This window comes from Jaculus jaculus, unplaced genomic scaffold (assembly GCF_020740685.1).
Source record: "Jaculus jaculus isolate mJacJac1 unplaced genomic scaffold, mJacJac1.mat.Y.cur mat_scaffold_34_1_3701052_arrow_ctg1, whole genome shotgun sequence".
Classification (NCBI taxonomy): domain Eukaryota; kingdom Metazoa; phylum Chordata; class Mammalia; order Rodentia; family Dipodidae; genus Jaculus; species Jaculus jaculus.
This window is the reverse complement of record NW_025423490.1, coordinates 37230-49292: the sequence shown is the minus strand read 5'-3', so window position 1 is coordinate 49292 and position 12063 is coordinate 37230. Positions and strand designations below refer to the sequence as shown.

Sequence of the window (12063 nt, the reverse complement as noted above, 5' to 3'; positions counted from 1 at the left end):
GCTATAGCTGGGTCATATGGTAGATCAATCTCTAGCTGCTTTAGGAACCTCCACACTGTTTTCCACAATGGCTGGACCAGATTGCATTCCCACCAGCAGTGCAGAAGGGTTCCTTTTTTTCCACATCCCCGCCAACATTTATGATCATTTGTTTTCATGATGGTGGCCAATCTGACAGGAGTGAGATGGAATCTCAATGTAGTTTTAATCTGCATTTCCCTGATGTACATTGTCTTGATATTTGATGTTTCTTGTGTTATAAAGTATATATTTTTGCATCCTGGATTATTTAATGATAGGATTTCCTAGTTAGCTGGGTATTATTAGATGTATCAATAAATCTGATGTTATATATCTTCAGAGTAGGAGCTTAAGGTGCTAGGTGTGGCTCTCAAGCCTCTCAGAGTACAAAAGTGACATTAGGTGTTCGGTTTGCCTGCTATGAGAGTATTCAAGTAGGCTGAGTGGAACCAAATACACATAGTTTCTAAAATTTACCTAAACAATGTACACTTTCAATGAAAAACATCACAGAGTAGTTATCCAAGCGTAGGTATTATGACAACCAGATCCTGTCTGTCCCTTAGGCTGTGTGGTGCCTCACACACTCCATTAACCATGTCAACAAGAAGATTAATATTTCTTGTCTGTAGAGGGTTCCAAGTCAGCTTGTGACCAGTGAGACCCTTTTCTAATGTATAACAGAAGAGGAAACAAAGCCACTGTAAATAAAGATGCAATAAATAACAAGCCCAAAATACAGCTTATTTAAGAATGGCAAATCTGAGCCAGACCCACACACTTGCCTCAAGACCCCTCCGCCAGGCCGCTACTGCACCCCGTCCTGGCCTGTCCTGGTGCCGCTCAACCCACACGCACAGGCTGGGGTGACCCACTGGGCGGGGCCGCCTATGAAGACAAAATCCTGTTCATCCTTGTGTCCCAGCAAAGTCCATTTCTTCAGAAAAGTCCACCATATATTTTCTCTCCAATTGCATTCCTTGGGCATGCTATAACATTTGGGAAAAGTCCAGTTGAATTCCTGGGAAATGCATATGAGAAGTATGGACCTGAATTTAGTTTTACCATGGTGGGCAACACGTTTACTTACCTTCCCGGAAGTGATGCAGCCGTACTGCTTTTCAATAGTAAAAATGAAGACCTGAATGCAGAAGAAGCTTATAGTCGTCTGACCACACCTGTGTTTGGGAAGGGAGTTGTATATGAAGTGCCCAATGTAGTTTTCTTGAAACAGATGAAAATGTTAAAATGTGGCCTCAACATAGCTCACTTTAAACAGTGTGTTTCTATAATTGAAAAAAAAAAAAAAAAGAAACAAAGGAATACTTTCAAAGTTGGGGAGAAAGTGGAGAAAAAAAAATTGTTTGAAGCTCTTTCTGAGCTCATAATTTTAACAGCTAGCCATTGTTTGCATGGAAAGGAGATCAGAAGTCAGCTCAACAAGAAGGTAGCCCAGCTGTATGAGGATTGGGGTGGGGTCTTTAGCCAAACAGCTTGGTTTCTGCCAGGTTGGCTGCCTTTCACTAGTTTCAGACACAGGGACCGAGCTCATTGAGAGATCAAGAACATATTTTATAAGGCAATGCAGAAACACAGGTAGTCAGAAGAGAAAATTGATGACATCCTCCAAAGTTTATTAGACTCTACATACAAGGACGGGTGTCCTCTGACAGATATGAAATAGCAGCGATGCTCATTGGGCTGCTCCTCGCAGGGAAGCACACATCCTCAACCACCACTGCCTGGATGGGCTTCTTTTTGTCCAAAGACAAAACACTTCAAGAAAAGTGTTACTTAGAACAGAAAATCATCTGTGTAGCGGAGTTGCCTCCTTTAACTTATGAACAGCTCAAAGTTCTAAATTTACTTGATTGCTGCATAAAAGAAACATTAAGACTTAGACCTCCTATAATGACCATGATGAGAATGACCAGAACTCCTCAGACTGTGGTTGGGTATACCATTCCTCCAGGACATCATGTGTGTGTTCTCCCACTGTCAATCAAAGACTTAGAGACTCATGGGTGGAACGTCTAGACTTAATCCTGATCATTACTTACATGATAATCCAGCAACAGGAGAGAAGTTTGCCTATGTGCCCTTTGGAGCTGGGTGCTATCATTATATTGGGGAAAATTTTGCTTATGTTCAAATTAAGACAATTTGGTCCACTATGCTTCGTTTATATGAATTTGATCTCAGCAATGGATATTTTCCCACTGTGAATTATACAAGTATGATCCATACTCCTGTAAACCCAATAATCTGTTACAAGCAAAGATCAAACTGAAACAGGCTACAAGGAGACAATGTGTGATTCATCACTGTCACCTGCAAATCATTGGAAGAGAATGAAGTTTTGTGAAACAACGTTCATTGTGAATAGTTTCTTGAGTGAAATTTTAAAAGCCAGTTTGGGTCTAATATTTTATTAACTGAATGATTATCAAATGTGATGGCATTTGAAACAGTTTTGTTATAGCTTTGATACTATATGTACTTCATAGAAACCAAGTTTATGAGTAAAACAATCACAGAGGAGGGGATATAGGTTATTGGCAGAGCCTATATAATATCCAGGTGTTATTTCAAAAGCCTACACTGCTCTTTGCAAATATGTCCAGGATATTCCCATTTGTAACTAGTTTTGTGAGGCTTAAAAGCCCATTGAACCTAGGTGTGGTGACACACACTTTGAATCCCAGCATTTGGGAGGCTGAGGTAAGAGGATCACCTTGAGTTTGAGGCCAGCCTGGGCTTCAGAGTGAGCACCAAGTCAGCCTAGGCTATAGTGAGTTCCTGCCTCCAAAGAATTAAAAATTCCCACTGAGGGCCGGAGAGATGGCTTAGAGGTTAAGCGCTTGCCTGGGAAGCCTAAGGACCCCGGTTCGAGGCTCGGTTCCCCAGGTCCCACGTTGGCCAGATGCACAAGGGGGCGCACGCGTCTGGAGTTTGTTTGCAGAGGCTGGAGGCCCTGGTGTGCCCATTGTCTCTCTCCCTCTATCCGTCTTTCTCTCTGTGTCTGTCGCTCTCAAATAAATAAATAAAAATTAAAAAAAAATTCCCAGTGAAATTCTGTGAAGGCCATAGGTTATTCATTTACTTGGACCATTTTTGTGTATAAAGATGTATGAGGGTAAAGAAAGAACTCAGTTAAAAGCCTCAGAGAAATGAGAAAATGATTAGTTGTTTTGGTGGAATTATATTCATCAGTGATGGAGGGATATAGAAAAATACAATCTGTAAAATTTTGACTTGAGGCACTGCTGTAGGAAGTTGACAGGGATCTAGGACCATGTCTTGATAACTGTATTTCCTAAAAATAATAAACTAACACTAAAGAGTGCTCATGGATGTTTTTGGTCCCACAGGGTCACATATATTTGAAAGCCCAAAATCAACTCCTTAGGGAATTTTATTTGTTGTTTTTTATTTTATTTATTGTTCCCGGCATCCTCTCCTGAATCCAATTACCAATCCTTCCATTACCAGTTTTGTTGACCTTGAACAGTTAAACTTGAAAGAAGTGTAAGATCTGATATCTGGGAAATCTGGGCTGTAAAGTAACTGACAGTGCTGTCAGTGATTTCATTCTGTAAAGGCTGTGCTCAGGAAGCAGTCTAACTCAGATTCTAACTGGGGGTCCAACTATGTGACATACCTAGAATTGAACTAGATGAAGTCAAGGTATTTTTCATTGGTTGTGGTAGCACACATGTAATCTCAGCACTCAACACTGAGCTGGAAGGCCAGCCTGGGCTACATAGCAAGAGCATTTTTCTCTCTTAGGCATATTACAATTCTTTCCAGAGTATTGAAGACTCATGTTAAACTCTATGAAGGCCAAATCTCTGCTGTTTTTTTTTTTTTTTTTTAATAAGTATTTCACACTAAAATGCTCTTTGCGGAAAAAAAAAAGAATGGCAAATCTGACCATCCATCCGATTTAACATATAATTTATCCTGATATGGAAGGTGCAATTAGCACTTCTGGTTCAGGCCTGTATACCAGGTTTATTAGGAGGGTACTGACCTCGTGTAAACCCAGTTACCTTTTGGGATGATTTTGGTCTCTCCTCCTGCTTGAACCCTGCTGTTGTTTCAAGTAGGCATGGCCAGATCCCTGGATTGCTGCTCTGTTCGCTGGAGCTGGGCACTGGCAGTGGGGGAGGGGAGGCAGATGCTGTTCTAGTTCTCTCGCTGTTCCACGTGTTCTTCTACCTTGTGATCTGCTCCTACGTTGTTCACTGCCGTTCTCCTTTCACATTTCTTGAGTTTGCAGAGAATTCCGTTGTGAGTGGTAAATCCCCTCACCTGGCTTTTCCTGCAGCTCAAGCTGAGCCTGGTGGATGGCTGGCATGCTGCCCACGGAGCTGCTTCTGCCAGCCTGTGTGTGCTCTGGATCTCTACTTCTCTGCTGCTGTTTCAATTTCCTATATACCTCACTTTTTAGTCAAAGTGTGTATTTTGCTGTTTTTTTCCTTTTCCCCCCTAGGCTGCTTTGGCATGGTACCTGCACTGCCATCTTAACCGGAAGTCCCAATTTTTCAATAAATTGATTAGATTTAAAAATATTATTTATTCATTTGATAGAGAGAAGCAGACAAGTCAGAGGGACTGAAGTATAATGTGGGCATAACAAGGTCTTCTGCTGCTCCAAATTAACTTGGTGTGTCTGGCTTCATCTAGATATGGAGGAATCCAAAGAAAGCTCTCAGGTTTTGAAAGCAAACAACTTACATGACTGAGCCATCTCTCCCACATTTCACTGATTTTTTTTTTCTTTTCTTTTCTTTTTTTTTTTTTTTTTTAGGATCTTGGTTCTCCTTTTTTCTCTGCAATCTGTAAAATAAATGCTATCTATCCTCCAAACAAGAGTGATAGCAGCTTGAGTTAATGGGGTATGGAAATTTGAGAGATTTCATAGCTCTGTAAACCCACTATTCATATCCACAGAGCAATGAGGGCTTCTTTCTTAAGACTGAGTTTCTAGGCCATGGCATTCAGACTTGGTTTCCAGTACCAGATATTATTTATCTCCCCCATGAGAAGGCCCCATGTACAATCAGAAATCAGTTGGTTACTTCCAGAAGTTGCATGATCCTAATGCACAAGTGTGTATTCCTTGACCTACTGGTTGATTTTGTAGTCTTCAGGGTTTCCAGCTTATTCACGGTGTTGGTGACTATTGTCCTCCAGGGGATCCCATAGGGCTTTTCAGCACTGTGAAGCCTAGCCAGGAGGGAGATAGTTTCCCTTTTAGTTCCAGCATGATTTCCTAGTGTGCTATGACCACAGCTGAGGTGTCTTCAGCAATAGGGACTTACATTTTAGCTCTGACAAGTAATTTGAATTGTATTGAAAATTGCCTACATTGTTTTGGGGACCTCATATATCTCCCTTGCCAACATCTCACTGTAGGGGCCAATTCCACTGTGTGATTGGTTTTATAGGCCTAGAGTCCATGCTTTTAAGGTTAAGTTTTTCCTACCCACTGTCCAGATGACACCACTCCTTTTTATTGGTGCTTATATCTCATACAACGATAGCCAGAATGAGGGTATCTATGGAACTGGTTCATGTTTTCTTAACTTTTGTGTAATACACACACCACATTGCCTACCCCCTACCTTTGCAAGGCCCCTTGAAATTCTGTCCCTCCTTTAACCTGTGAGGCAAATACTCCTCTCTTCTCTGCTGGCATCATTCTAGTTTCGGCCCCTTATCCCTGTTGCTTACTTGATCTGCACTCATCTCCAATGATCCCAGTTAGGAACTGCTGATGAGACAGGACATGGAGCATTTGTCTTTGTGTGCTTGTGTGACCTTGTGTTGGATGATTTTTTTTTCTACTTTATCCATTGTTCTGTTAATTTCATTATTTCATTTTTTTTCCTTACTACTGGGTAGAATTCCATAGTGCAAATGTACCACATCTTCTTTATCCATTCAAAAGTTGATGGGCATCTGTGCTAATTCCAGGTCCTAGCTACTATGAATTGAGCATCCATAAACATAGCTGAGCAAGTATCTCTATGGTAAACAGGTATACGTAAGTGTCCCGAGGGTCATACAGCTGGATCAAACAGAAGATCTATATTCATAGTTTTAAAGACTTTCTGTACTTACTTCCTTAATTGTTTTACAAGTTTCACCAACCAACAGCAGATAAGGGTTACTCCATCCCCACAGCTGCAATTCTTTGAAGAATGCCATCCTGTCAGGAGTGTGATGAAGCCTCTGAGCTTTGACTTGCATTTCTCTTATGACTAAAAATATTGAACTTCTCCTGTAGTGTATTGTTGTCATTTGTCTTTCATGCTTTGAGAATTCTGTTCTATTCTCTACCCCATTTTTGGATTGGGTGGTTTGATTGGGTCTATCATTTAAAATATATTTGAACAAGCCAGGCAGAGTGGCACATGCCTTTAATCCCAGCACATGGGAAGCAGAGGTAAGAGGATAACCAGGACGGAGACACAGGAGATAACTCAGGACACCCTGAGACTACAGAGTGAATTCCAGGACAACCTGGGCTAGAGTGAGAACCTACCTTGAAAAAGCCAATGTGTGTGTGTGTGTGTGTATTTTTTTAAAAAAAAACAACATTTATCTGAAATATTCTATGCTTATCAGAGAAAAACGTTTAAAATAAGTATCAGAAACTTGAAATGATCACTAATACTCCATAACTCTATTAATTAAAACATAGCCACAAATTCTATAGTGTTACATTGTTTTCTAAGTATATACACATAAATAGAGAGAAAATGTTTATCTACCTGTGTATCTATACTATCAATTTCTTATTTAATAATTACTGGTGGCTGTCTTCCCTTCTACTGATTGTTTCCTTCATTGTACAGAAACTGATTCCACATAACCTGATTCGTACATTCATCTTCTATTTAATTTTGCTCAAGCATTTTTGCTAATATTTTATAAAGACCTATTTCCAAGGTTTCCAGAAGTAGCTTTAATGCTTCAGGTATTCTAATAAAATCTTTCATACATTTTATTTGTTTTTTATACACTGGAAGAGAAGGTAATCTGGGTTGTTTATATTGTATGTGTGCATATGTAATTTGCACAAAACTTGTCAAACAGGTTGTATACTCATATTAATTTTAAGGATACACACACACACACACACACACACACACATGCATGCATGCATGCATACATAGAGCGCACCACTGTCAACAAATGCCAGCTGCATGGGACACTTTGCACGTGTGTCTTTATGTGGGTATGGGAGAATAATTCCCAAGCCATCAGGCTATTCAAGAAAGCATCTTAACTGCTGAGTCATCTCTTTAGTCAATGTCTTTTTTTAGTATATGATTCTGCAACCTTCTCAAAAATAATATAGTGCATTAATGTTTAAAACTTCTGTCTTTGTATACTTTCATTTATCTAGTTTCGTTGTGATGTTTTGATTCAGGTGTACCCTGTACACTTAGGTGTTCTGGATGCTAGGTTCCAAGCTGATGGAGATTGGGGAACTAAAGTCTTTTAGAGGCAGTGTATTGTTGGGGGTGGGCTTATAGGTAGTATAGCCAGTTTTGCTTTGCCAGTGTTTGGCACAGTCTCCTGTTGCTATTGTCCATCATTTGTTGGCCAGGGAGTGATGTCCACACTCTGCTCATGCCATCAGTTTCAAACCCTGCCATGATAGAGCTTTCCTTTGAGTCTGTGAGCAAAAATAAATCCTTTTTTTCACAAAAGCTGCTCTTGGCCAGGTGGTTTCTGCCAGCAATACAAACCTGACAGAATGTGTATATTACTACCAGGGAGTGGTGTCATTTGCTGCTAGACACCTGACTATATAGCTTTGGCCTTTGGAGCTGATCTTCAAGAGGAATATGGATGAATTTGAAATCTTAGCCTAACAGACAACTTGAGGTGCTGTAAGTACAGCTTGATGGATTATTCTGGTCAGAGTTGCAACCTGAATGCAATAAGAACTGTGTACTGTGAGGTTTGGCTTGTGAGGGTAAAAAAGACCTTTATCTTGTCTGAGCTAGAAGCAGTTTGTATGAGAAGCTTGCTGTTAGGTCCACATCCTGAGAAGTTGTGAAGGGCTGATTCCATAGAAATGGACTTTTGTGAGCCGAGTGATATGACACAGAAATGAAATCTTTGGGCTAAAACTTCTGCCCATTCAGCTGCAATTATATGAGCAATTACAACCTTTGAGATTGGGACGGCTGAATTTCATTGGGGCAACAGAAAGAATGTAGACTCCTTTGAAGAGGCATGAATGTTCAGGAGTGTCCTGTTCTTCAAAGTCTGTCTTATACCCCCCTCCTCCCGGATTAACAACTTGACCCCACCTGGTATTATAGAATATAAGAAGTGCAGAGAAGAGAGGGTCATTGAATTTGCAACATGGTCTTGTGTTTTAGAAATGGCCATGGGCAGTGAGAAGCAGGTTTTTGTTTCTTTGGATGTCTGCTTGGAGACCTGATGGAACCATGAGGATGGACTGTGGTTTGTAGTGGAGACCCAGTGGAGATGCTGGAACCACAAGATGGCTGCTAAGGAAAGCTTCCAGGCTCAGATGAAGTGTTCCATGGCTGTGAGTAGCCTAAGTGGACAGGCAGAATTGGAACGCCAGAGACTTATTGCTGGTTTGAATTAATGGACTTGCAGACTTGTCACTGGCTAGAGGTGCTGGACTTGGAGCTGCAGAGTTTGATGTTTGACCTTTTTAAATCTTGTATTTGTTGAGTATTTCTTTACTATGCCCAATGCCATATTTTGCAGTGTCAGTGTTTGTTCTGTGACATTATGGGTTTTGGTGGAATTTTTGGCTTTTTTTTTCAGTTAAAAGATCTTGAGGACTTCCAGGCTAAATGGTGGCTTAGGGGCCATGCCAAAGCAAGCTAGGGAGGGATTTAAGCAAAACCCCAGCAAAATACACTCTTCTTTTGAAAAGTGAAGGAGTATGGGTTATTCTTAGACACAGAGGAAAAGCCAGAGAGAACCAGACCCACCAGAAAGGAGGAAAATGGCCAGAGTCGCACTGAGGTGATCATGGCCCACAAGCCACACACCAGCCAGGCAAAGTCCTGCCAGGCATGCCAGGCAACCAGGCAGCAGCAGCAGCAGCAGTAGCAGCAAAGACCAAGCAACAGATGTTTCAACTCCATCAGCCTTCTCACAAAGTTAAGAAATCTGAAGGAAAAACAGCTGAGATCAACTAAAGAGCTACTGAAAGTGCAAGCAACTCCAGAAGTCTGACGTCTCCCATTTTCCACCATTAGAACCACAAACCACCAGCACTCAGCCCTCAGCGGCAGCTCAGCCATCACAGCGGGTCAGAGGTGCAGCTGCACAGCTCAACACACAGGTATCAAGGCAGGCCCTCAGACTTGGTGAGCTGGAAAGCCACCCCGAAAGGTAACAAGGCAGACAAAAAAAAAAAAAAAAAGAAAAAGAAAAAACAAAAAAAACAGGAACACAGCCCTCCTGCAAGAGCTAATCACTCTTTCCTTTTCAGGAAAGTTTATGGGGTATATATTCTTGGTTAGCTTTACCATTTTCAAATAACCTGTATTTGGGTTATTTCACATATATACATACATACATACATATATATGGCCCTGTCATTATTAGGGGCAGGATCTGATCCAGATCGAGGTTGACCTGGAATCCAATTCAGAACAGAAATCTCTACCTCCCAGCTGACAAGATTAAGAGTGCAGAGCAACATACACCCTTAGGGATTTTGGCTTTATATGACTTTCTGTTTCTTTTAATGCCCACAGTTGCATACTTTGAGCTGGATTTTATTGATTGTGTGTGTTACTCAGTTGAAGTTTAGAATGTGACAGTAAATTATTCCACCCAGTCCAGTAGAATACTTGCTTAGCAAGCAAATTCAACACCTAGGATTACTTCTGTGCTTTCACTGGGGGACAAGAGCTACACCTGGCACCTTGAACTCATATCCTGAGGGTATATAGAGGTGGACTGCCACATCTGAGAACACTGCAGATAAGTAGAATCCCCAAGCATCAAATCAATTCAGGATGCAATGTTGCTACAATATAATACAAGAAACTCAAAGAATTAAGACACTACAGTCCCACCCAAAACTACAAATCCATCAGAAATGATCACCAATGAGACTGTTTTAGATGAAATGCCTAACAAAGACTTCAAGAAAATGATGGTATCTATGCTCAAAGAAATCAGAGAAGAAATGAATGGGATCAAAGAAGAAAACAAAAGAATTAAAGAAGAAAACAAGCTGGGTGTGGTGGCGCACGCCTTTAATCCCAGCACTCGGGAGGCAGTGGTAGGAGGGTTGCTGTGAGTTCGAGGCCACCCTGAGACTACATAGTGAATTTCAGGAGAGCCTGCACCAGAGTGAAGCCCTACCTTGAAAAAGCAAAAGCAAAGAGGAGGAAAACAAACTTCTGAAAGAGAACATAGGAAACCAGATTAATGAAGTAAAGAGGCCATCAGAAGACATGAGTAAGGAAATAGACATACTGAAGAAAAACCAGGCTGAAATCCTGGCTCTGAAGAAAAGTCAATGAAATTAAAAAAAAAACAAAACAACTGTGGAAAGTCTCACTAGTAGAATGGATGAAATAAAGAACAGAATATCTAAACTAGAAGACCAGGTAGCAGATCTAATATAGTCCAACAAAAAGAAAGACACGCTAATAGCAAGGTATGAATGAGAAATTTAAGATAACCGGAACGCTATGAAAAGATCAGACATATGAATTCAGGGTATAAAAGAAGAAGAAGAATTTCAATACAGAGGCTTTTCAACAAAATCATTGAAGAAAAATTTCCCCAAATTGGGAAAGAAATGCCAATTCAGATGCAAGAAGCTTTTGTAACACCAAACAGACAAAACCTGGAAGAAACTCTCCACACCATGTTATAATTAAACTGCTAAACACACAAACCAAAGAAAGTATATTGAAAGTAGTTAGTAAGAAGAAGCAAGTCATCTACAAAGGCAAGCCCATCAAAATAAGTACAGGTTACTCAACACAAACTTTAAAAGCCAGAAGGGCTTGGAAACATGTATTCCATGTTCTGAAAGATAACAACTGTCAACCAAGATTACTTTATCCTGCAAAGCTATCTATCCAAATTGAAGGAGAAACAGGGGCATTCCACAGCAAAAACACGCTAAAGGGATTTATGGCAACTAACCATCTCTACAGAAAATACTTGAAGGAATTCTTCATGTTGAAGAGAAAGCAAAACACACACAGGAGGAAATAGGAAAAAATAAACCACACTCAAATAATAGTTAAAACAAATAAGTAAAGGGAAAACAGGGACCACTACAAAATAAGAATGGAGAAAATAAATGCACACCTGTTCAATAAGCACCACCCAACAGACACAGGCTTGCCGACTGGATGAGAAGGCAGTATCCTGCCATTTGTTGCCTCCAGGAAACTCATCTCTCAATAAAAGACAGACATCATCTTAAGGTGAAAGGATGGAAAACAGTATTTCAAGCAAACAGGTCTAGGAAACAGCAGGGGTCGCTATGCTAATATCTGACAGGATAGACTTCAAACCAGCATTAGTGAGGAAAGATAAAGAAGGTCATTTTATACTGATTAAGGGAACATTCCAGCAGGAAAACATCATAATCCTAAACATATATGCACCTAACATAGGGGTTCCCAGTTTCATCGAACAAACACTATTAGGCTTAAGGTCACAGATAACATCAAACACAATTCTAGAGGAAGACTTCAATTCCCCACTTTCATCAATTGACAGGTCATCCCAGCAAAAACAGAGAGAGAGAGAGAGACATCTGAATTAAATGATGTTATGGAACAAATGGACCTAACAGATATCTACAAAACAGTCCATCCAAATGCTGCAGAATATACATTTTTCTCAGCAGCACATGGAACTTTTTCTAAAATAGACCATATATTAAGACACAAAGCAAATCTTAGCATATACAGGAAAACTGAAATAATTCCTTGCACTCTATCTGATAACAATGGGATCAAACTATAAATCAACAGCAAGAAAACCTATAGA

The 12063-nt window shown here is 40.4% G+C and overlaps 1 pseudogene; it reads left to right on the top strand.

Moving 5' to 3' along the window:
* Positions 1-999: 999 nt before the first annotated feature.
* On the top strand, positions 1000-2311 carry LOC123457269 (annotated as a pseudogene).
* Positions 2312-12063: the final 9752 nt, after the last annotated feature.